Raw genomic sequence first — 24348 nt, forward strand, 5'->3', positions numbered from 1 at the left:
AAGGAATGGTGATATCCTGCAATTCAATGCAACATGGGTAGAGCTAGAAGGTATTAGATGAAAAGAAATAATTCAGAGCAATAGTAAATGCAGTATCGTATTACTCATATACCATATTTAGAATAACTGGATAAGGAACTGCAATGTTTTAAAGTAAGGATGCCTAGATCATCTTGTTCCCCAGATCATTAGGAGAAGAAAATAAATTGATCATTTCTTGGACTTTTGGCTAAGATCAAGTGTAGCGTTTGTTATTATCAGTTAATGTCTCATATAATCTCAATCTGAGGGCAACATTTCCACTTCACTCATTGTGTGACCTTATCTCTAAGAATGGTTTGCATGCAAGTTCATGCTCTTGCACATGTGCGTGCGCACGCACACACAGACACACTAATAAATTGAGTGGTAGAGATGAGTAGAGATAGATGAGAAGCAACAGGGGCTATTGGTCAAGGGGATTCATGTCCATTAGTGGTGTTGAGTAATCATAGAGCTAAATATCTAAACTACAGAGTCAACAATACTAAAATCATAAGACCCAAACTTTAAGAACTGACCTTAAAATAGTACCTATAAAGATGGCTGAATGAGTGGGGAGTTATGGTTGCATGTAAGAAAAGAACCTGGGAAAATTGATAGAGGCAAGTTGACACTGGTGGCAGAATTAGTGTTAGAATATTTTATGCCTAAAACTCAACTATTAATTACTGTAAATTGCAGTGCCTTAGTAAAATCCAAATTTTAAAAAAATCATAAAAATTAATACCAAACTGACATAAACATAAGTCATCAAATAACCTCTACAAAATTTGAAAACTCTGCTGCAACTGAATTGTAATATTAAAAAGTAAACCCTGAATAATGACAAAACCTTGTCTTCTCCTGGCCCTCCACTCAATATGAAAAAATAACATTCTCAATTAAAAGAGAAATAACTAGATTCTGGATATGTTATATGCAACCTGAGATGTCACTAATTTAAATAAAATCCCTCTCCTTTCCTAGAAAATTTGTCATCACTTTACTCATGTTATTGGGAGATTGACTTAAACAACTGATCAGAACATTTGGGAAAATATTAGGCCCATTGTGTATTATCATTGTGAGGTGATTTTGGTTTCAGTGTTCTTCCATCATCTGTGGTTACTAGAAGGGAGCATATATGAAGCATAAGATAATCAAATCTAAAATGACCCTGCTTTAGAAAGAAAACTAACCAACTATAATCTGTGAGACACTAGGTCTTTGTTTTCCTTCAGAGAATTGGCAAAAAGTAAGATTAGAATCTAGTGAAGGTCATTACAATATTACACTAAATGTTATGTGCTTATATATAATATAAACATGATTAAGTAAAGGCGGTGTTATGGATAGAAGTTCATGCGTAGTTACACTCTCTGTCTATTGTACTAGAAGTGTAAAGTTAACTAGTAGACAGACCCTATGTAATCCCTGAATCTAAAAGTATCCATATCCACTTCTAACAAAAGGGCCCAGGAAATTGTGTGAGACATGTTAGTTTCTTGAGACAATTTTATGTTTCTGTAAAATATGAAGATTGAATTGATATTCTGAGCTAAGATCATTGATATCTTGAAGAACAGAGATCAGTATTGTGTCTATAGGTAGTGCTTGATAAAAATAAGGGAAGTGGAGAAAAAGCAATTATTTACCAAAGAATTCTTTTATTATTTATATTATATATATTATATATTATATTACCAAAATATTCTTTTATTATTAATTATTATTAATATTCTTATCTTCCATATTTTATTATTAATTATTATTAATATTCTTATCTTTCATTAGAAATAGTACCACATATCAAATTTCTTTATCAGTTCTAACTATATTCCAAAGAGCTACCGAGTTCTAAGTGAGAAGAACAACAGTGAATGCTATAAACTCTAATTTTGTTGATCATATTTATTGTTGTGACTATTATACAACTTCCACTCGGTAATTTGGAACTTTCATCTTTCTATTTCTTGGATTGTTATTTTAGGGTAACACCCTCTGGTACTCACAGGCTACTAAATGCCTTCAGTCCTTTGAGCTATCTTTCAGCCTTAATAATAAATCTCAAGAAAATGAAAGAAAAACTATTAATTTCTAATGGAAGTAGTTGATTGCACCTTCAACTTGAAAAGGAATGAACTAGAAACTAGAAAGTTTAGAAGTTTTAGCACTTTTAGTATAAGTATTCTGACAATTTTGAGCTAAGTTGTAGCAAACTTACTGTTTAGAGTCAATCCCTCTTGATTCTTTTCTACTCTCATTTCTACTCTCTCTAGAGAGTTTTAATGGTTGGAAAATGTTCAATTTTTTATAAAGGAGAATGTCCTAGAATAATTTACTGTATTGACTGCCTATTTATTTTTGTCTTTGTCTTAGGGCCAAACCTGGTGGTATTCAGGGGGCTATTCCTGGCTCTGTGCTGAGAAGGCCTTCCTGGCGGTGCTCCGGGAATCACATGGAATGCTGGAGATAGAAAATGGGCTGTCTACTTGCAAGGCAAATTCCCTATTCTTTATGCTATCATTCCAGCCCTTGATGGAAGATTTATTGTTGCAATATAATATTTTATCATTTTTCTCTACAATTTAGAGTCCATTCAATTTTTTCAAAATATTTGAAACTATGGGAACAATAAGCATTCACTTATTTTCAATATCAAAGGTAAGTTGAAAACTAAGAAATATAAATGACATATATTTAAAATGCAATATCCGGAACACAACTTCAGTCTGTCTTTTGTGTGCTTTACATATATAGATTTTAATATAGTCAATGTATTATGATTATATACTGTTCCTCGCATGTCTGTGTAATCGACACTAGAGGGATTAGTTTATATGATTAAATTTATTATTTCAATTTTTGACCAATGTTAAGTTTATAGCTTTTAGGGAAGGATAATCGGACTGTTTCTGAGAGTATCATGCAGTATTCCATTGGGATACCAAATGCAACAAATAAATCCCAAACATTGACTCAAATTGAATCCATGTATGGCTTTAAAAAATGTTAGATTTAGTCAAATTAACCATCTTAAATCGATTCTATTCATTAATATTCTATTAAACATTAACCACTGTTTTATTTCAAAATTTATTTCATGTGAATTGAACAAAGTAAAGTCTGTGGGAAGAAATTGAGTGTTAAATCTGCATAATATAAGCATTCTGTATATTTTCTATTTTATGTAATTGAAGAAAGATTAAGGAAACATTATGAAAGCATGTCTAATCAAATACGATAACAATTCATTAACTTATCAAAAGGTCATAATAAGATAATGCTTCTGTTATTACTTGGATTGAAACTATAAGGGGTTTTCCTTATACACATTTTCCACACTACTATACTTTTTTTTTTATCCTAATGCATCTCAGTCCTTTATTTTCTCATTTGTAAGCATTATATTTAAATTGAGAGAATTATTCTTGATTTAAGAGTTCAGTGATTTATCCTTTATGTTAGCAAAGAGTCTTGGCTGGATTTCATTTAGTGGGTAAAATTATATCCTGGGATTTTTCAAAGAAAAATGTCATCCTGAAAATTTGTGAATTTAATTTGTAACCACCTGCTGAGTTCTCTGTGGAATATTTGATAATTCAGAAACCATTCCTTTTATTTTTTAAGTAAAAAAGTAGCATAAAATTATTATAAGGTATTTCTTTGAAACCTCTCTAATAACACATTGATCTAAAATTAGTCTTAGAGATAAAATCATAGAGAAATATAAGATTTTATTAAGTATATTAAAAGCATAAGTCTTGTCTAATTCATTTTCTAAGTTTATCCTAAAGACTTCGAGCTTAAGAAAAATACCCAATAAATAAATGTATGCATTATATTTGGGTATGGAAAATGATATTCTCAGTGGATCCATTTTGACAAATTTGTTAAGCCAAGTATATTTATCCAAGATCCAGGGAATCTTGCTTTGTCCGTAACCTAAGCTCATTATACTAATTTTACGAGTGTTTTTATTCTCATAAGAATTCTCGAGATTATATAGATATACATATAAATAACTGAGCTTCTATAAAAAAAGGTCCAGATAGAGTGAAAATCAATGTCTTTATAAGGCCGAAAGATGGCTCAACAATTGGCAGCGGGTTAACATGTGCTTTTCATATTATGGTTTCCCCTCATTCTTCGTGTGTCACTCCAAACATTTTATGTGAATATTACTTATACTATCAAAACATATCCTCAGTCAAGATATAAATTTTCACAGGATGGTCATATATTTGGAAGCATTCCTCATTGATCCTGAGCTTGTCTCCATATGCTTAGGAGATCTATCCCTCTACCAGGGAAAATAATGTCTCAGCTGCTGGAAACTTCTCGTTCCTTATTCCATGTGTATTTGGTCAGACTTTCTCTCCCACTGTGCATACAGATTATTCGACTTCTAATGCCTGACATGCTGTCAGAAAGTTGAAATAAGACATGATACATGAGACAGAAGAGAAGAGATACTCATAAGAGAATCTAAGTCAACTCAGAAAATAAACTTAAACCAAACCTCTCCTCAGTCTTGGAATCTCATGCTGTGACTTCTGGAGAAACTATTGTATGCTGTTTTGTCTACATAAATAGACTGAAATGATTAAACCCCTGGAAACCAAGCATCAATATGGCTTTGACTTATTTTTATGATATGGCTTTACTGTACATAGCATTTGAAGCAAAATTTAGAAAATATATTCTAGTTCTTTAATTATCTTCATATTCATAGATTCCAGTTATTAAAAAAGAATAGAAATGACTTACAACCTTTCAATCATGTATAAATTGGATTGATTTCATAAAGTGCTTACCATACCATCAATCCATAATTAAGTTTAATAGTAAAAATTTCTGATTTGAATTTTACCTGAGTCAAAATTAACAAGGTAAATACATAGTAAATTGCATGAAATATGTCTGCAATATACATCTTTTCTTTTTTGGTTTGTTTTGAGTCACACCCAGCTGTGCTCAGGGTTTATTTCTGGCTCTGTGCTCAGGAATCACTCCTAGTGGGACTTGAAGAACCATGTGCAACTCCAGGAATCACATTTTTTTCAGTTGAATGCAATGTAAATGCTATACTCTCTATAATTTATTTTTGTCCACTTAAACATCCCTTAAAAAATCACATTAGCAAACATCTAATGTATGATGCAAATATCAATTGTTATCAAACAACACCCTACCTTTCCTAGACTTATCTTGATTAAATTTATCTTTATTAGATTTCAGTTAAAATTGAATGCAATCTGATCCATATTTAGAATGTAGTCTTAAGACATTTTGCTGGATTTATAAACTCTCACTCTCATATACTTGTATGGCAAAAGGTATTTATGTTCAATTTTACAAAATTGACATGACTCTTCAAGTTTATCTTATGTAAAAAGAAACATTTGTCCAGAGCATACTGAAGAGATAAGAACTTGCCCATACCATCTCAATTCAATATTCACTATAGATCATTGAGAACATTTAGCACATAAAAGAATTGTTCATAATGTGTTAGATGTACTCAAAGATCAATCAAGCATGAAGTAGGAAAGTAGCCTTAGCATTATCATTTGTTTACAAATATTTAAGTTATCCAATATATTACAAATTTTTGAGAAAGCTGCAAGTGTTTGAATAAACTTACTATTTTTCATTTTAAATACAGTATGGTTCAGTCACACTTAAATAAATGCTAGTTATTGAAGCGCTTCAAAAGTATTTTTGATCATCAATGTACTTAACTATTATAAACATAGCTAAGGCACATCAGTGTGGTCACTACCCTTTTTCTTTGCTTTCTGTCTCAATTCACACAACTTAGATTGATAGTGTTTTCAAATAAAATTTTCATAGATTCTTATTATTTCAAGTTCAATTTAAAAGAGAGTTTTTGGGCATGAGGTGAGCCCGCTGAAGAAATGAAAATTCTGATGTATTTTTCCATCTAGATCCCTACACACAATTTAATGTTTTACAGAGACAAGCACTGAAAGCCTCACTTGAACCCACCAGAAAATTGCAGAGCAAGACTATACCAGGCCTCAACACATGCTCCAAGCAAATACTATGGGGTACTGCAATCTGTTCCACCAGGTTTTGACCACGCAGGAGATTGCAAACTTTGGTATTGTACATATCCAAGATTACCATATTTTTTCTACTATCAGAAAGCTTTTTTACCCTGGAAGATGCATCTAATGGAGCAAATGCCAGCTGGAGCTTAAGTCTGAGTGCAGAGGAGGAGAGCATCTAAAAACTATCTATGTGTGTCTTATGGTCAGTTGCATCTTATAGAGTAAAAAATACTGTAAATCATGACCCTTGAACATGTTAATGTTTTGGCAAACACGTAGATCGGGTCATTTCTAGACTTGGTAACTTACTTTTGTTCAAGTTACTTCTGAGGATCAATTCCCAAAGACCTATTTTGTCTATGTCTATGAGGAAAGCATTTAGGATTGAGATTTTGAATGCTAATTACTATCTTTGGAGTCAAACCTGGCCCAGTTAGCCCAATATATCCCACTTTGTACAATCTTTTATAATACTTCTATGCTGAGATATCTCTTACTTTTATCAAATAAGCCAAATTTCAGTTCCAAATGTTTATGTGCTTATTTCACTTCGATTTTATTTCATCGTTTTCCCATTTTCTATAGTAATCCCTCCACTGATAAGTTCTTACTTTTACTTTTAATATTAGACAAATGTTTCCATAATGCAGGACTTCCTCTATGAACACATATGACTCCTTCTTTTGGAGTAACTCAGATAAAATTATACTATAAATGAAAATAAAGAAATTCCATTTTATCTGAGTTACTAAGGTAATAAAATCAGTAAATTAATTTGAAAGATGTAAAATTTATCTGTGTCCACTCATTTGATTAAGGACACTTTCACTATTCAATGCCCTCCGACTCTAAGAATAACTTACTGGAGCTGGAGTGGTAGCGCAGTGGTAGGCTTTCTACGTGGCTTACCCACAACAGACAGAGGTTCAATCCTTGGCATCCCATATGGCTCCTGGAGCTAGGAGCGATTTCTGAGTGCAGAGCGGGAGTAAGTGCAGCAGGGGTGTGTGCCCCCCCTAAAAAAAAAAAAAAACAAAGAAACAAACAAATAAAATTACTGAACACAGCAAATTCAAAACCAAGACTTCAGTCCTGTTTACAATTGGCTTCATTTCAATTACGTTTGTAATTGAAAATATTCAAAATTCCTCATAGAATCAATTCATGCTTAATCCTTATGATAATGCAAAACAGCTCTGACTTTCAAAATTGTTAAAATCTTTAAGAAGCTGCAGAACTCAAAAGAATTTGATTCTGCTCAAAACTGATATGTTCATTTTGAATTTACAACAGAAAGTTAGGGCACCATCTACTCTAATTTGAAACCTGCAGTCATTTGAGATATTTGAGAATAACTGGTGTTAATATCACATTTAGACAACTGTGATTAGTATTCTATAGTGGTTTTTAACAAATAGCATGTTTCTATGAGTAAAACTGTGGTCCATATTCAGCCACTAGAAAAGATGGTACCAGACAGTTTGTGGCAACTTGGAAATGGAGATAGAATAGATGGTAACATGCTAAGTGAAATAAATCAGAGACAAAATGACAAATACAGGGCAATTTCATTTATTTGTGGTTTAAAGAAATAAATAAAAGATGTGATAACATTGATAGATATAAGCCTTGATACTAGAATATGGATGAGTACCAGATTTGGGGTAAAGTAATGAGGAAAATGAATGGGTTGACTAGAAGTTTATTAATTACTATGGTTACTTACATAGGCAAGTAAATGATACTACTTATTTGTGTAAAATATTCATTTATTAACTTTCCAAACCATAATATTTTAAACATCTTTTTCCCAACATAGGAATATGAGTAGATTAATAAAATATTTAAAAATAGTTTCCCTATTACATAAAAATTTTGTTTCTGTGTAAATTTTATACTACATGATTTTCTTACTCTCATGCTATGTAAGATTGGTATATTTTAGATAAACTGTTCAGTGACTTTAAAACTAGTCACACTTTAATACGTACCTCAACTCCAAATTTCAAAATTTAAAATTTACTGACTATGCACCTTCTTAATTTTCTTTATACCTATTACATATATATGTAGATAACATTAAAATGTACTTAAAGGCATCCGTCTTCTGTTCTCCTTGTTTGTTTTCAGTGTTTTCTCAGAAAATACTGCCACTCCATTAGCTCTGTCTATAATGTGAAAATAGGCTCGTTTTATCTATCAAAAACAAAGCAGGGGGAATAATAGCTAGAGCAACTTAGATTAGATAACAAAGAGCACTTCCTGGAGACTGGCACTAATCATTGAAAAGATCACTTAAGCCCTGGTCTAGTTGCCCTTGATGGGAATTAATGAGAAAGACTCACTTAACTAAAGAGGTTCCTTCCATTCTTCAGGATAATTTTCCTCAAACCATGGCACTTCCTCTATATGCTTCTAGAAAGGACAGATATACATTTAATGAGCTTTACCATTAGATAATAGTAGATAAGTAATTTTAAATTAAAATGTAAATTTAAATGAATATAATTGAATATAATTTTAAATTAACATATTCAACATGATATAATTTAAATAATATAATATATAATTTATAAATATATCATAATTTAATGATATAATATAAGTTTAAATTAAAAATGAGGGAAGAAAACACAACAGAATTGGAACAGTTCCATGATCTATTAAGACTGGAGAGAGTAGGCTTGTATCTATCTATGAGACAAAAAGAGTCAAATGATGTGTTTGTGTCTCACATACCTGTAGGTAGACCACATTCACATGAGCAGTGAAATGTTCAGATGACACTGAATTCAACTTGTAAAGACATCAGAAACTTTGGAGCCTCGATTGGATGCACCCATTATTTTGGTTAAGCTGACACATGCCACATGCTCTAGTTAATATGATATTCTCTTCTTATCTTCACAAATTTACAGGACTTAGACAAAAAAATATTTCTCCATAGAACAGAAAAAAAAAAACTGGACTCCAGCCACATCTCAAGAGCTAAAAGAGGATTGGGTTCCTGCTTTAGAATTTCCCAAGTTGGGAGTGAACATTCCAGTCAAGCCATGCTGTCTTGTCAATGAGTTCTCCATTGTACATACATATCTACAAGTCCACATTTTTCTGAATAGACCCTTGTTCCATGGGCTGCCTTCCTGAGGAAGTTTTATCTGAGCTCTGCTAGAGAGTAACCTGATAAGCTTTTATTTAACAACAATATATCACTCCTTGACCCTTAAGAAGGGTGATGGGGTGACTGGCACTGCCTTCCTTATTTGGAAACTGCTAAAGTCCCCACTTCCAACAGAAGAATAGTAAACCATTTTGGATAGAATAAGAGCTTCAAACCCCAAAAAAGTCTTCCTAACATTAATGACAGCCTCTGATGAGATACTGGTTAAGATAGATGGCGACCTGTGGAAATCTGGGAAGTCAGGTCTATACAAAGGTGACTACCACACAAAGAGAAACAATTAAGATCTGATGCAATTAATGTAGCTCTAATTGATATGCCTGCAGATTTAAGTAGAAATATTAAAAGATTTCTATCAGAATATATAAAAAAATCTTAAAATTCAAGTTTAAAATAATCAGTCTTTTCTAATGACTTTCCTTATATGTAAGTATTTTAGTTAAATTTGGCATAAAAAGATGGTGCTCAGAAGTGACTATGTTTTTTGCTAGTTGAGAAATTATTAAAATTCAGGTTAGAAAATATTATATATACTTATTATTAATTGAATGGGTTATTAAAAGAAGATATTAAGTAAATATTTGAAATAGTTTTTTGATCCATAATTCAAAATTTGCTTGTGTAATGACAGAAGTTCAGGACATTTGTCATAAGTTTCAACCCCAGAACTCAAATGTGTTACAGCCAAATCTGAATACATTTATCCCATTAATTTGTGAATTGGGAGGAGTTACCGATGTGTAGTAATACTGCACTGATATAGACACAATCATCATTGGGGGACCAGGGTAATGATAGAGTTCATGTCAATCACACGACAATAGGGATTGTTTTGTGCTCAAATTCTACATAGCTGACTGTGATCTCATGCACATAGGAATAATTTGAGTTGAATGATTAGTAAAACAAAGGAAGCTACACTTCACTTTGTTAAGGCACAAAATAGAACCTCAATAAATCTGGTCAAAATCTTATATGCTCCTATGTTTGAGCCATCTCATGTCAGAAAATGACAAAAGCAATGTTGTTAAAGGCTGATGATAGACAAACACCTGCCAAAATGACTGGTGTTTTCACTTTTAATTGAATACATCCTTTTCAATGTAGTTCAAAATCCAATGTAAATTAATAAAACAAAGCCTGATGGAATAACCAAAACAATGACGTTTGACTAAACGATAAAAGGAAAGAGCTAAGTGATTTTTGTTTCCACTGTTTTGGGAACACATAAAATATTAAATAGGAACAAATAAAAATAGAAAGCTTGAAAGAAGAAATTCACAGTCAAAATAAAAATACTCATTAGTCATAGAACATTGGGTCATGTTCTCCCAGGTGAGCCAGAAGTTACAAGCTAGCATCCCATAAAGGTGTTTCTGAACCCAGGGAAAGGACAGAAACTTCAATTTTGTTGGGCTAATTTAGTCTTATTTCTAAAGTGGGGCAAAAGAAAAAAGATAGAAAACTGAGAAACAGATTTAATATATGATGCTTGGAAAGCCTTTTGATGGAAGAGTAATTGCAGAAAGGTAATCAACCCCAGTAAGAACCATACTTTTGGCCTTGAAAAATTTTGGAAGACCTAATCTCCATGCATGTGACATCTGGTGAAGAGTAACTTGAAGGGAATAGCACTTTTCCATGGTTTTCACTTAATTTTTGTTGGAATTGAACTGCTTTGTAAACCAGAATTGAAAAATAAACAGATTACACATAAAGCTACAGATTAAGAGTTTTCAAAAGCTAAGACTACCTTACTGCTTTAAAGATACCATCTCTCTGTTTGCATTTGTATTACTAAATGTCTTAGTGTTGTTCTATTAGGGTCTAACTGGTTTGGTACTGTTTTTGCCACTTGAATTTGTAGAAAAAGCTTCCTTTTCACAAGGGTAAAGGAGTTTTCTGTTGTTATCTCCCTCACTATGCTCATTCTTCCCCTTTCTATTTTCTTCTTCTGGTATTCCCATAATTCGGAAATACAGTTTTTTGTCTTTGTCCATTAAGCACCTAACATTTTCTTCCAGTGTTTTGTCACTCCTTTATTTTTGATTTCTTTAGACTGCTGGCTAGTAATTTGTCTTCAAGTTTGTCTTTGGGAATCTCCATCTGTGTAATTCTACTCTCATGGCTTGTTAACATGATTTTTAGATCCTTCATATGCCTCTGTATGGTTTCTTTCATCTTATGAAAGTTTTCTTTGAATTGGTCGAATTGTCTATGTATAGATTTCTTAATTTTTCAGGCTATTGACTCCTTTTCCATTCCTAAAACATTGTGTTGATCCTAGGTCCTCACCTATAAGGTTCAGGAGTTTGGGTAGACTTGGAAATTTGCCAAGATTTCTCTCCAGTTCCCCAACTGTAGGTCTTAGCTTCCCCACTGAACTTCGCATTTAGTGGTTTGTAATGCTGGAATATCAGGGTGTTTAAGGAGTTGATCTATTAAATTGTATGAAAGGTGTCTCAAGTTATATCTTCTCTAGAGGTTATTTTTCTAAATAAGATTGTCTAAGTATGATAAAATTATTTCAAACTAGTTCATTGAGTTGTTCAGCTGGGTTTTGATCTCTATATTTTCTAAAAGAAATGTGTTGGATCCAATATGCCAGGAGCCCTGTGGTATAAATTGAAATTACTTTTGCAGAGTTTGGAAAAGAAGAGTTGATGGGAAGAAGGAGGGTTCCCTGTTCCCACATATGGACCTGACTGGACCGAGGAGGCAGATATTCAGCAATAGCGCTGAAACCTGGAAGGAGACTGAGGAAAAAACCAAGACAGCTCCATTCACATTTGAGTTTTAAGAAAAATAAAAGATATTATTGTAATCATTCTCAGAGACAATGGAATGAGAGCTGAAAGGACTGGCTCATGATATAAAGCTCACCACAAAGGATGGTGAGTGCAGTTAGAGAAATAACTACACTAACAACTATCATGACAATGATAGTGAGAGAAGTATAATACCTGTCTCAAATACAGGTAGGGGTTGGGGTAGGAGAGAGATCTGGAACATTGTTGGTGGGAAAGTTGTACAGTTGAAGGGGGCTATTCTTCTTATGACATAAATAAAATTATAAAAAGGAAGAGTTAAGAGCCTAAATTAAAAACTTTCTTCTAAATCCATCTTCCACACAGCAAGAGCCCAGTGGATATGGAGCTTGGTGGGAAACAACCCAGTTTCAATCCCTGACATCCCATAAGGTCACTTGAGCTCAGATGTGATTGAGCCCTAAATTCTGAGCCAGGAGTGATCCCTAAACACTACTGGGTATGATCCAAACCCAAAACCACCCCCCCACACAAATTCAAAACAACCCAGGGGCCAGAGGGGTGGCACAAGCAATAAGGCATTTGTTCCTAAAATGTGCATTTATGCGGGGGGTGGGGGGGTTGGGCCAAACCCTGGGACTCAGGGGTTACTCCTGGTTTTGCTCTCAGAAATCGCTCCTGGCAGGCTCTGGGTGGACCATATGGGATGCCGGAAACTGAAAGTGGGTTCGTCCCAGGTGGGCTACATGCAAGGCAAGTACCTTCCACTCTGCTATCCCTCTTGCCCCCAAACAGATTACTTATTTTAAAATATAATTTTTATTTTAATCACAGTGGCTTACATATCATTGACAATAATATTTTGGGTACATATTAACAAAATCAGGGGAATTCCCATCACCGAATTGTCCTCCATTCCCGTCCTACTTCCCATATCCTCTTCCCTCACCCTTGGGGCTGCTAGAGTAAGTGGTCCCCTCTGTGCCTGGCTTACTACTTAGTGGTCTTACACCTCTAACAGATTACAGGTTACTTTTTATAAAAAAAAAGTATCCAACCAGATTTCCAACCAGAGTCCCCTCCAGATAGGAGATGAAGCATTACAAAAAGAAGTGGTAAAACTCTTACTAAATATATATCATCTCCTTCATGTTTGTTTACATATGGAAATACATAAATCACCTTTTAACAAAACTCTTTCCAAAAAGTTTATTAAGCAGATTTCCAAACATTTCATTTATTACCCTTTCCCCAACACCCCCCAGTTTTGGCACTGATTAAATGCAGTCATATAAAAAACACACTCTTCTTTCTTGGTTCAGTTATTCATAGCAAAAGTATGGGGGTGAAAAGTGACTGTATTTGGATGCTTCTTGCACTGTGTGATCCACTGGTCTTTCTTTCCCATGAAACTGAAGCCTTAGAAGTGAGGCTGACTTTTGGTTCTGGACGAGATGGTCAGGGGCAGTGTTACAGATAAGAGAGGAAACATCCAATACAGACTCTAAGACATGAAGCGTCTATAGAGAATGACCACGGAGACAGTCTAGCAGAGGATGAAGCCCATTTTAATAACCTGCAGAGAAGAAAAGGAAAGCGGTTTGCTGTAGGGAGAGAGCTGAAAGAGTTCATCCCGTCTATAAAGAACTTATCTATAAAGAATTTATCTAAGATGCTATCCACATATGTTCATGCATGTTATATGTACACTACTAATATCCAGTTCTGTGAGGTTTTAAACTTCCTCTAAGAGGAGCTGGAATAATAGCACAGCAGGCAGGGCCTTTTACTTGCATGCCATCTACCCAAGTTAGAACCCCAAAATACCATATGGTTCCCTGAGCACCACCAGGAGTAATTAATTCTTGAGTACTCAGCCAAGAGTAATCCTTGAGAATAGTTGGGTAATTAAGTAAAATATAAATTGGGACTTGTACCTGTAAAGTATAAGAGTATCTGAGAAAGTATGCAGGATTGGGGATTGACCACCCCCATCCCAGTGCCAGGGGATGAGCTTCTTAACATTATACTTATGGAATATATTTGTTTTCCTCTTTTTTAAAAAAATATATATAGTCTCATTACCAAGATTAAATTTGAAAAATAAATGATAGCAATTAAACTATACATTGGTAATAAAGGAAAAACCCTAAGATAGGGCCAGAGCAGTGGCACAAGCAGTAAGGCATCTACCTTCCCTGTGCTAGCCTAGGACAGACTGCAATTCTATCCCCTGGCATCCCTTATGATCCTCCAAACCAGGAGCAATTTCTGAGCTTATAGCCAGGAGTAACCCCCGAGCATCACCTGGTATGGCCCAAAAATTAAACAAACACACAAAAATCCCTCTAAGATGTTTTAAAGAAATACATGTATTCTGAATTTTTAATATTTATATGAAAATAGAGAAAAAATACAGAAAGTCTGTTAAAAATTCTCTAGAGACCTCTATGACAAAGAATACTGAATGTAACTCCAAACCAATCCACCAACCATATTCTCCCCAAAACCATACTCTGGCAAAGGTGATATAAATCCTTGGTTTCAGGGTCCTTGTCCCACTGAGATGCTCTGGTACAGGCTGTAGACGAAGGAGAAGGTGAGGCTACTTCTAAAATGATGAGAAGGATCCTGGTGAAGTGGTGGGAATGGTAACTGTGAGGGCTGGCTCCTTCAAAGCGCTCCAAAGTAGGAAAATGTCCTGAAAAAAAAACAACAACAACAATATTTCATTTAGTGGGGAGATTACCAACACCCCACCAGGAAATCCTCTACTTTGCTTAACTTGCCTCCTCTTCTCATTTTTCCATAGACTCCAAGGTCTCCAATATTGTAGGCAACAGGGAACAACATCTTCTCAGATGCAAAGTTCCTGCTCCACACACAACAGCAGTGTAAGGGTCCCTCCACATATGCCTCACAGTCCCCCCAGTCCTACCCTCCACCTTGACAAAGCCCAGTATGCCAGGCCCTGAAACAGTATGTAGACTCCCCTGAAAGTGTCTATGACTCATAGAAAAATAGCTCATGAAGAGGGCACAAGAACTTGTCCTGATTTGTAAAGCTCAACTTAAGCTACAATAAGAGCTCATCCTCATCCTCATCCTCATCATCAGCATCATCAGCATCATCATCGTCGTCACAATCATCATCATCAATACTAGTAGTATAATTAAATAAGATTATTAAAAACTGTTGATAAAAATTGAAAAGATGATCATGACTCAAGAAAACCATCTCTAAGGACAAAAATAAGTTGAAAATGATTAAGACTGTATTGCCCAAAATGTTATATGAGAGGCCAAAGAAAGAATACAGAGGGTAAGACCCTAGACTTGTACCTGGTCAACCAGGTTTTGATCCCCAGGATGCTCGATCCCACTCGCTGTGGTGACTCCTGAATGTAAAAAGAGAAATATGACCTGAGTCTGCTGGGTATGGATGAAACACACACACACACACATACACACACACACACACACAACTATAAAGTAAAATAAAGTAAAATATTGTAACATTAAATCAAAGAGTATTGCTTGTATTCATAATGATATCATATATTTATATATTGTGTAATATAAGATGCATATTATTCATATATTAAATATGATAAATATAATATATATAGTATTAATATATAAAATACTGTGTGCTATATTATAATAATATATAATAATAAATATAATATTTTTCTAAGGTTAAACATGAGAAAACAAAAACATTATGTCATTAACATGATACTTTGCGATTAAAGGTAAAAACCCGAGATGTTTAAGAAAAAAATTCCTCTATTTTGCATGCTAAAATTTGTATAAACACAGAAAAGTCTGTTTATAAATTTTCTGGAGAAGAGACTGCTATGAAAATAAGTACACTGGATGTGCCCACAAATCAACCAACCAACCATCCAATCAAACAAACCAAGAATGCCATTTATGCCAAAACCCATAGTTTGGCAGAGGTGATTGAAAACTTCCATTTCAGGGTACTTCTTTCCACCAGATAATTGGGTAGAGGCTGCAGTGTAAGTGAAAGCAAAGCTTACTCATAGAATGCTGAGAAGGATCCTGTTGGATGTAAACTGTGAGGGCTGGCTTCTTCTAACTGATCCAAAGTAGTGAAATACCCTGGGGAAAAATACAATATTTCATGTAGTAGGGAGATTAAAACACCCCACCAGGAAATCCAGTACTTTCCTTAATTCTGGCCCAGTCTCCTCTTTTTCCCTTAGGCTCCAGGTTCTCCAATACTGTAGGAAACAGTGAACAACATCTTCTGAGATGCAAAGTTCCTACTCCTCACACAACAGCAATGTCAGGGTAGCCCCAAATACCTCAAGGATTCCCCAGTTCCCACCACCCACCTTGGCAAAGTCCAGTAGACCATGCCCTGAAACAGTATGTAGACTCCCTGAAAGGTTCTATGACTCACCATGTTTGACTCATAGAAAGATTGCTCATGAAGAGGGCACCAGGACTTTTCCTAAGTCATAAAGGTCACCTTAGCTACAGAAAGAGCTTATCATCATAATCATCATCATCACCACCAGTACAATTAAATGAGTAAAATTAAGTAAGTCAATTCAACAAACATGTTAATAAAATATCATAAGAATGACCATGACTTTAGGAAAATATATTTAAGGACAAATACAAGTAAAAAGGGTAAAGATTGTATTGTCCAAAATGTATTTTCAAAGGCCCAAGTAAAAGTACAGAGGGTAAGACACTAGCCTTGTACCTGGTCAACCAGGTTTCGATCTGCAGGACAGTGGATTGTACTTGGTGTGACTCCTGAGTATAAAAACAGGAATCTAAGTAGAGTCTGCTGGTTAGGGCTTAGATAAACACGCACACACACACACACACACAAACACACACACACACACACACAGACTACTGTATAATTAAATTAAAGAGTAACTTAAACAAATGGGTCAAGAGGCTAAAATAAAAAATCCCTTCTAAATTCATCTTCATCTTTTACATTTTCCTTGGGAATTCAACTTTGGGACATTCATTTCAGTTCAGATCAGGGCCAGCAGACAGCTCTCTGGGCTTCAGTGCACGCTCTGCTGGTTCCATCCCAGACATCAATGAAACGGGGAATGGTCCCACATCAATAAAGGCTGTGGTCCCTAAACTAGAATTCCCTGACAAGGACCAAAGGAAGATATTCTAAGAGGAGCCTCTCCAATGATAGGGGGATGGGAGGGCACAGTTCACCCTTTGGACTATCTGTCCAACCTCTGCAAAATCCTTCAGACCATTTCTATTTCTTAAATTATCTCTTTGGTAGTCACTAAAACTACATATATGCAATCAAGACCAGGTGCTCAAAAACCACAAGATACACCCCTGAAACAGATGCAAAAGTAGTTGGTTATGTTGAGGGCACATTTTTATTAACCAACAGTAGCAGACACAAACTATTTTTTTGGTTGTTTTCATTTTTTTGTTTTTGATTTTTTTTTTTGATTTTGTTTTTTGAGCCACACCTGGTTATGCTCAGGGGTTTCTCCAGGCTATGCTCTCAGAAATTGCTCCTGGCTTGGGGACCATATGGGACGCCAAGAGATCAAACTATTCTCCCTTCTAGGTCAGCCATATGCAAAGCAAACACCCTACCTGTGAGATCACTCTGATTCCACGGAACTGTTCTTAGTAGAGGGAGGAAGTTTTTTGAGAGTCCATCAGTGTTTTGGCGCTTAATTTCTAAGAACACTTAAAAATAGATTCATTGTTACTATGATGATTTTGTTTAAAAATAAAATGGATGCATCTTTACTGAGTGCTTAAAAATCTTCATGATAATGAATCACTTACATTTAAAAAGCAACAAAGGCTAAAGAAAAATCAAATCGACAATGTTTAAAAGATAAGTTACTGATCTGGAATATGACTGGAAATGAAGATGAAAAATATTAACAATGCAAAACTACTGCCGGATGTGCAAGAACATGCTGGGGCTGAGGAAACAGTCAGAAGAGCCAGTGAGCCAGCACAGTATAGAGGCAGCCTGGGTGTGATTCCCAACAGCAGAAAAATAAAAAATGCCCCAAACGGTACCCCAATTTTTAAAATTATTAGAATATACAAATACTTTGAATACTAGTAAAATGGCACTTACCCGTTTGAATATTAATTCACTAAAGAATTGCAGTGAGTTTCTTCAGCCAGGCCCAGTGGTTCTAGTATTCACCAGAGAAATGACCATTTGGTACCTGAGGATGTATGAACATCATTATTTCCCTGTTTCGTTACAATCATAGAAATTAAAATATAATATTTATAAAGATAAATATTTTAACTAATTTTCTATATCACAGTATATGCTTTATTATACTATATAACAATACATATTTTATTTCATATTTAATATTATATTGTATTTTATAATACATGGTATACATTAACCATATATTATATAAGATAAATATATTTTTTTTTCTGGTGCACTGTTCCTGGAGGTACTGCAATACCAGGTGAATATGTGGAATGGACGAAGCAAACTCCTATTTCAGTTCTTAGTGACAAAAATCCATTTAATATATTGTTGTCAGATAGACGATGTATCAGATATTAAACTGATAAGAATAGATACTACATTTGAGCTTAGCCAAAAGGCGGAGAAGTGACAGATAAATATATTTATAAATAAATTAATAATTCATTTATAATAAATATATTTATTATAAATATATATATTATGTTCTATCATGATAGTAATATGTTATAATAAACAATGGCAATTTTTTCTAAGGTTAAATTTGAATGAAAAAATATTATTTCATTGAAATAATACATTGAGAATAAGGTAAAAACCCGAGTTGTTTAAGAAAAAGATTCCCCTATTCTCATGCTAATATTTTTGTAAAAATAAAATATAAATAAATCCATAGAGAAATGTCTGTAAAAAATTCTCTGGAGAACTGCTATGAGAATAAGTACACTGGATGTGACACCAAACCAACCAACCACACAAACCAACCAAGAATACCATTTTCTGCCAAAATCCATAGTTTGGTAGGGATGTTCTCAAACTCCCATTTCAGGGAACTTCTTTTCACCGAGATGATTGGATGTAGGCTGAAATCTAAAGTGAAGCCAAAGCTTACTCATAAAAAATAAGGATCCTGGTAGGTGGTGGGAATGGAAACTGTGAGGGCTGGCTTCCTCGAACAGATCCAAAGTAGGAAAATACTCTGGGGAAAAATACAATATTTCATGTAGTAGGGGGATTAAAAGCCCCCCCCCCTAGGATGTCCACTACTTTCCTTAACACTTGCCCAGTCTCCTCTTTTGTCCTTAGACTCTAGGCTCTCCAATACTGTAGGCAACAGTCAACAACACCTTCTCAGACACAATTTTCATGCTCCACACACAACAGCAATGTCAGGGTCCCTCCACCAATGCCTCAAAGTTCTTTACAGACCCCCATCAAAGCCCTTGGCAAAGCTCAGTAGGCCATGCATGCCCTGAAACAGGATGTTGACTCCCCTGAAAGGTTGTTTGACTCATCATCTATGACTCACAGAAAGATTGCTCAGGAAGAGTGCTCAAGGACATTTCCTATGTCATAAAGGTCATCTTGGCTACAGAAAGGACTTATCTTCATCTTGCTCATCATTATCCCCATCAGTAATACTAATATAATTAGTAAGATATTCAACAAATGTGTTGATAAAATAGAAAATGAGCTTAACTCAAGGAAAACATCACTAAAGACAAACACAAATCAAAGAGGGTTAAGATTGTATTGTTCAAATTTTTATATCAGATTTAAAAAGTACAGTAGGACACTAGCCTTGTACCTGGTCAACCAAGTTTTGATCCCCAGGACACTAGATAACACTTGGTTTGACTCCTGATGTAAAAACAGGAATATGCCCTGAGTGTGCTGGTTAGGACCTAAACACACACACACACACACACACACACACACACACACACACACACACACACACACACACGCACACGCACACGCAAGCAGGCATGCAAGCACATGCATGCAAAATAATCAAATAAATTATTGTATTATTAAATAAATGATACAAAATAAAAATAAGGTGGGTGTCAAGAGATCAAATTAAAATCTGTCTTCTAAATACATCTTTTTCAATGCTTTCAAGGGAATTAATCTTTAGAAGATTCTCTTCATTTCCCTATATGGCCAGGAGACCGATCCATGAGCCTCATGGCACACTCTGCTGATATCATTACAAACACCACTGAGATTGGGATTGCTCCCTCAGCAATATGGAGTGTGGTCCCCAAATTAGAACTCCACATTTAAGACCACAAGGAGATATGCTTTCAAATTTTGAATCTCTCCAGTGATGAGGGACAGAAGGTACAAAGTTCACACTTGGTACTAACTCTCCAACCGCTAGAAAACTCATTGGACTGTGTTTATGACTTACCTTACCTCTTTGATAGTCACGAAAAACCACAGATATGCAATCAAGTCCTGGGTGACACAAAAAGCACAAGTTACGCCCCTGAAACAACTGCAAAAGTGTGGGGTAAATTGGGGACACATTTTTATTCTCCAATAGTAGCAACATAAAACTGTTCTTTGTGGAGGCAGGAAGTTTGCAAAAGTACATCTGTGCTTTGGCGGTTAATTTCTACTAACTCATGAAGATAATTCTGCTGTTACTGTGATGACATTTTATTTATTTATTTATTTATTTATTTATTTATTTATTTATTTTTTTTTTGGTTTTTGGGCCACACCCTGTGACGCTCAGGGGTTACTCCTGGCTATGCGCTCAGAAGTTGCTCCTGGCTTCTTGGGGGACCATATGGGACGCCGGGGGATCGAACCGCGGTCCGTCCTAGACTAGCGCAGGCAAGGCAGGCACCTTACCTCCAGCGCCACCGCCCGGCCCGACATTTTATTTTTAATAATAAAATTAATACAATTTTCTGAGAGCTTAAAAATCTGCATAACAGTGAATAAATTAAGTTTAATAATCTACATAGGCAAAATAAGAATCAAATCAACAATGTTTACAAGGCAAGGTACTGATCTATATATGGCTGAAAAAAGGAAGATGAAGAAAAAGAATAAAATGCGAATTTACTGGCAGATCTCCTAAGACTGTGGTTGAGGAAAAAGCCAGAAAAGCCACTGAACCAGCATGGCATGGAGGCAGTCTGGGTGTGATTCCTAGCAGAAGAGTGTCCCCAGAAAACTCTCCAAGGATGACATAATTTGTATTAATTGAGATATTATACAAATATTTTGAATACTAGTGAAATGGCAGTTACCTATGTGAGGTTAGTTCATGGAAGAATAGAAATGAGCAGAAATCTTTGTTTACTGTGAAATTTTTGTTTACTTGCTTCTTCAGCTCATCCTTGCAAGGGATTTCAGGGTTCACCAGAGACATGCCACTGGGTAACTGGGGAAGTATGCAAGATTGGGGATTGACCTCTTTGTGCTAGGAACACACAACAGCCCTCATGATCTCTCTTAAGACCAGAGTGAGAAACTTCTTAACATTATACTATTGGAACATCTTTATTCTCCTGTTTTGCTACAACCATGAAAATATAAAAATAATCTTTGTAATATAATAATAACAATTAGCATTTTTCTATATCACATTATATATTTAATTTACTATATTATATGAAATATATTACTTATCATATTTATAATATTGTATGTTTTATAAATTATAATTTATGACACATATTATTCATATATATGATAAACATATTTATTAATATATAAATTTAAATATGTATTTATAAATATATGTTAGCAAATATATATATATATTTATAATAAATATAGTAATATTTTCCAAGGTTAAATTTAAAAGAAAAAAAACAATGATATAATTGAAATGATACATTGGGAACAAAGACAAAACCTGAGATATTAAAAAAAATGTCCTCTATCCTGCATGATAATATTTGTATGAAAATACAGAAAAAAACATACAGAAGTGTATTTAAAATTCCTCTGGAGAAGAGACTGCTATGACATTGAATACGCTGGATGTGACCCCAAACAAACCAACTAACAATAACATTTTCTCCATAAGTTCACAGTTTAGCAGGGGTGATGTAACCCCCTATTTCAGAATATTTCTTTTCACTGAGATGATATGGTATAGGGTGTAGTCGAAAATAAAGGCAAATCTTACTAGTGAAGTGATGAGAAGTATCCTGGTATGCAGTGGGAATGATAACTGTGAGGGCTGGCTTCTTTGAACTGATCCATAAGTAGCAAAATACCCTGGGGAGAAAATACAATATTTCTTGTAGTAGATAGATTAAAACACCCCACCAGGAAATCCAGTACTTTCCTTAACTCTTGCCCAGTCTCCTCATTTTCCCTTAGGCTTCAGGTCTCCAATACTGTAGACAACAGTGAAAAACATCTTCTGAATTGCAAAGTTCCGGCTCCCCACACAACAGCAGTGTCAGGGTAGCCCCACAATGCCTCAAGGATCCCCCAGTTCCCACCACCCACCTTGGCAAAGTCCAGTAGACCATGCCCTGAAACAGTATGTAGACTCCCTAAAAGGTTCTATGACTCATCATGTATGACTTACACAAACATTGTTTAGGGAGAGGGCACCAGAACTTTTCCTAAGTCATAAAGGTCACCTTAGCTACAGAAAAGCTTATCATATCATTATCAGTAATAGTAGTATAATTAAATAAGACAATTCAACAAATATGTTAATAAAATGTGAAAAGAATGACCATGACTTGAGGAATATATCTCTAAGGACAAATGCAAGTCAAAAAGGGTTATGATTGTATTGTCCAAAATGTATTTTCAAAGGCCCAAGGAAAAGTACAGGGGGTAAGACAATAGCCTTGTACCTGGTCAATCAGGTTTCAATCCCCAGGATACTGGATCACACTTGAAGTGACTCAAGTATAAAAACACGAATCTGATCTGAGCCTGATGTTTAGGGCCTAAACACACACGCAAAAAAATCAAATCAAATATTGCATCATTAAAACAAAGAGTAAAAATAAATAAGGGGGGTTAAGAGACTTAATCAAAGTCTTTCTTCTAAATCCATCTTCACCTTCAATATTTTCTTTAGAATTCAACTCAACGTTGGGCATTCCCTTTATTTCCCAAGATAGACAGTTCTCTGAGCTGCATTGCACACTCTGCTGGTTCTATTTCAGACACCAATAAGACTGGGATGGACCCGTAGCAAAACAAGATGTGGTCCCCACACTTGAACTTCCCATTAAAAACGACAATATATTCTTTCAAAAGATGAGCCTCTTCAGTGATGGTGTGATCAGAGGGTATAGAGGACACCCATTGGACTATCTTCTGAACCCCTAGAAAACTCTTTAGTTTGTGTCTACTACTTACCATCTCTCTTGGTAGTCACTGAAAACCATAGATATGCCAGTAAGACCTGGGTGGCACAAAATCCACAAAACACACCTCTGAAACTAATGCAAAAGTAGTCAGGTAAGTTGGGGCACATTTTTATTTCCAATAGTAATAAACACAAAACTGTTCTTTGCAGAGAGGGAGAAAGTCTTACAAGAGAATAACTGTGCTTTAACGGTTAACTCTACTAATACAGGCAAATATGTCTACTATTACTGTGATGGCATTTTGGTTTTAATAATGAAATGGATGCATCTTTTCTGAGTGCTTAAAAATCATAGTAGTGTATTGCTTACATTTAATAAGCAACAAAGGCAACATAAAATAAAATCAACAATTCAGAACGGTTGTGCAAGCAGTAGGACGTTTTCCTTGAACTTGCTAATCTAGGACCGACTGCAGTTAGATACCCCAGTGTTCCATATGGTCCCCCAAACCAGGAGTGATTTCTGAACTCATAGCTAGGAGTAATCATTGAGAGTTATAGGTGTGCCCTTAAAATTAAAACAAAAAATAGTTAAAAAGAATCAAATCAACAATGTTTAAAAGGAATGGTACTGAATATATATGGCTGGAAAATGAAGGTGAAGAAAATATAAAAATGCAAAATTATTGCCAGATGTTCAAAGAATGGTAGGACTGTGGTAGAGGAAACAACTGGAAAGGTCAGTGAGCCAGCATAGCATGTAGGAAGTCTGGGTGTGATTCCTAGCAGTAGAATGTCCTCTAAGAGGGACACATTTTATTTTAATTGAGAGAATTTACAAATATTTTGAATACTAGTGAAATAGCTGTTGCCTGTTAGAAGACAATTACCTGTTTCCACTGGAGAATAGAACTGAGTATGAATAATGAGAAGTTTTTGTTTCTATACTTCTTCAGCCAGTTCCAGAGATGCTATGGTTAACCAGAG

General features: G+C 35.0%; 1 non-coding gene and 1 pseudogene across 1 annotated transcript; one reads left to right on the forward strand and one right to left on the reverse strand.

Moving 5' to 3' along the window:
• The first annotated feature begins 209 nt into the window (after positions 1 to 209).
• Positions 210 to 387, forward strand: LOC126016824 (uncharacterized; annotated as a pseudogene).
• An 18107-nt stretch (positions 388 to 18494) lies between these two features.
• Positions 18495 to 18685, reverse strand: LOC126016812 (U2 spliceosomal RNA). Its single transcript, XR_007498523.1, has one exon. It is a non-coding gene; the product is annotated as a U2 spliceosomal RNA (small nuclear RNA).
• Between the last annotated feature and the right edge of the window lie 5663 nt (positions 18686 to 24348).

The sequence above is a fragment of the Suncus etruscus genome, chromosome 8 (assembly GCF_024139225.1).
Source record: "Suncus etruscus isolate mSunEtr1 chromosome 8, mSunEtr1.pri.cur, whole genome shotgun sequence".
Lineage (NCBI taxonomy): Eukaryota > Metazoa > Chordata > Mammalia > Eulipotyphla > Soricidae > Suncus > Suncus etruscus.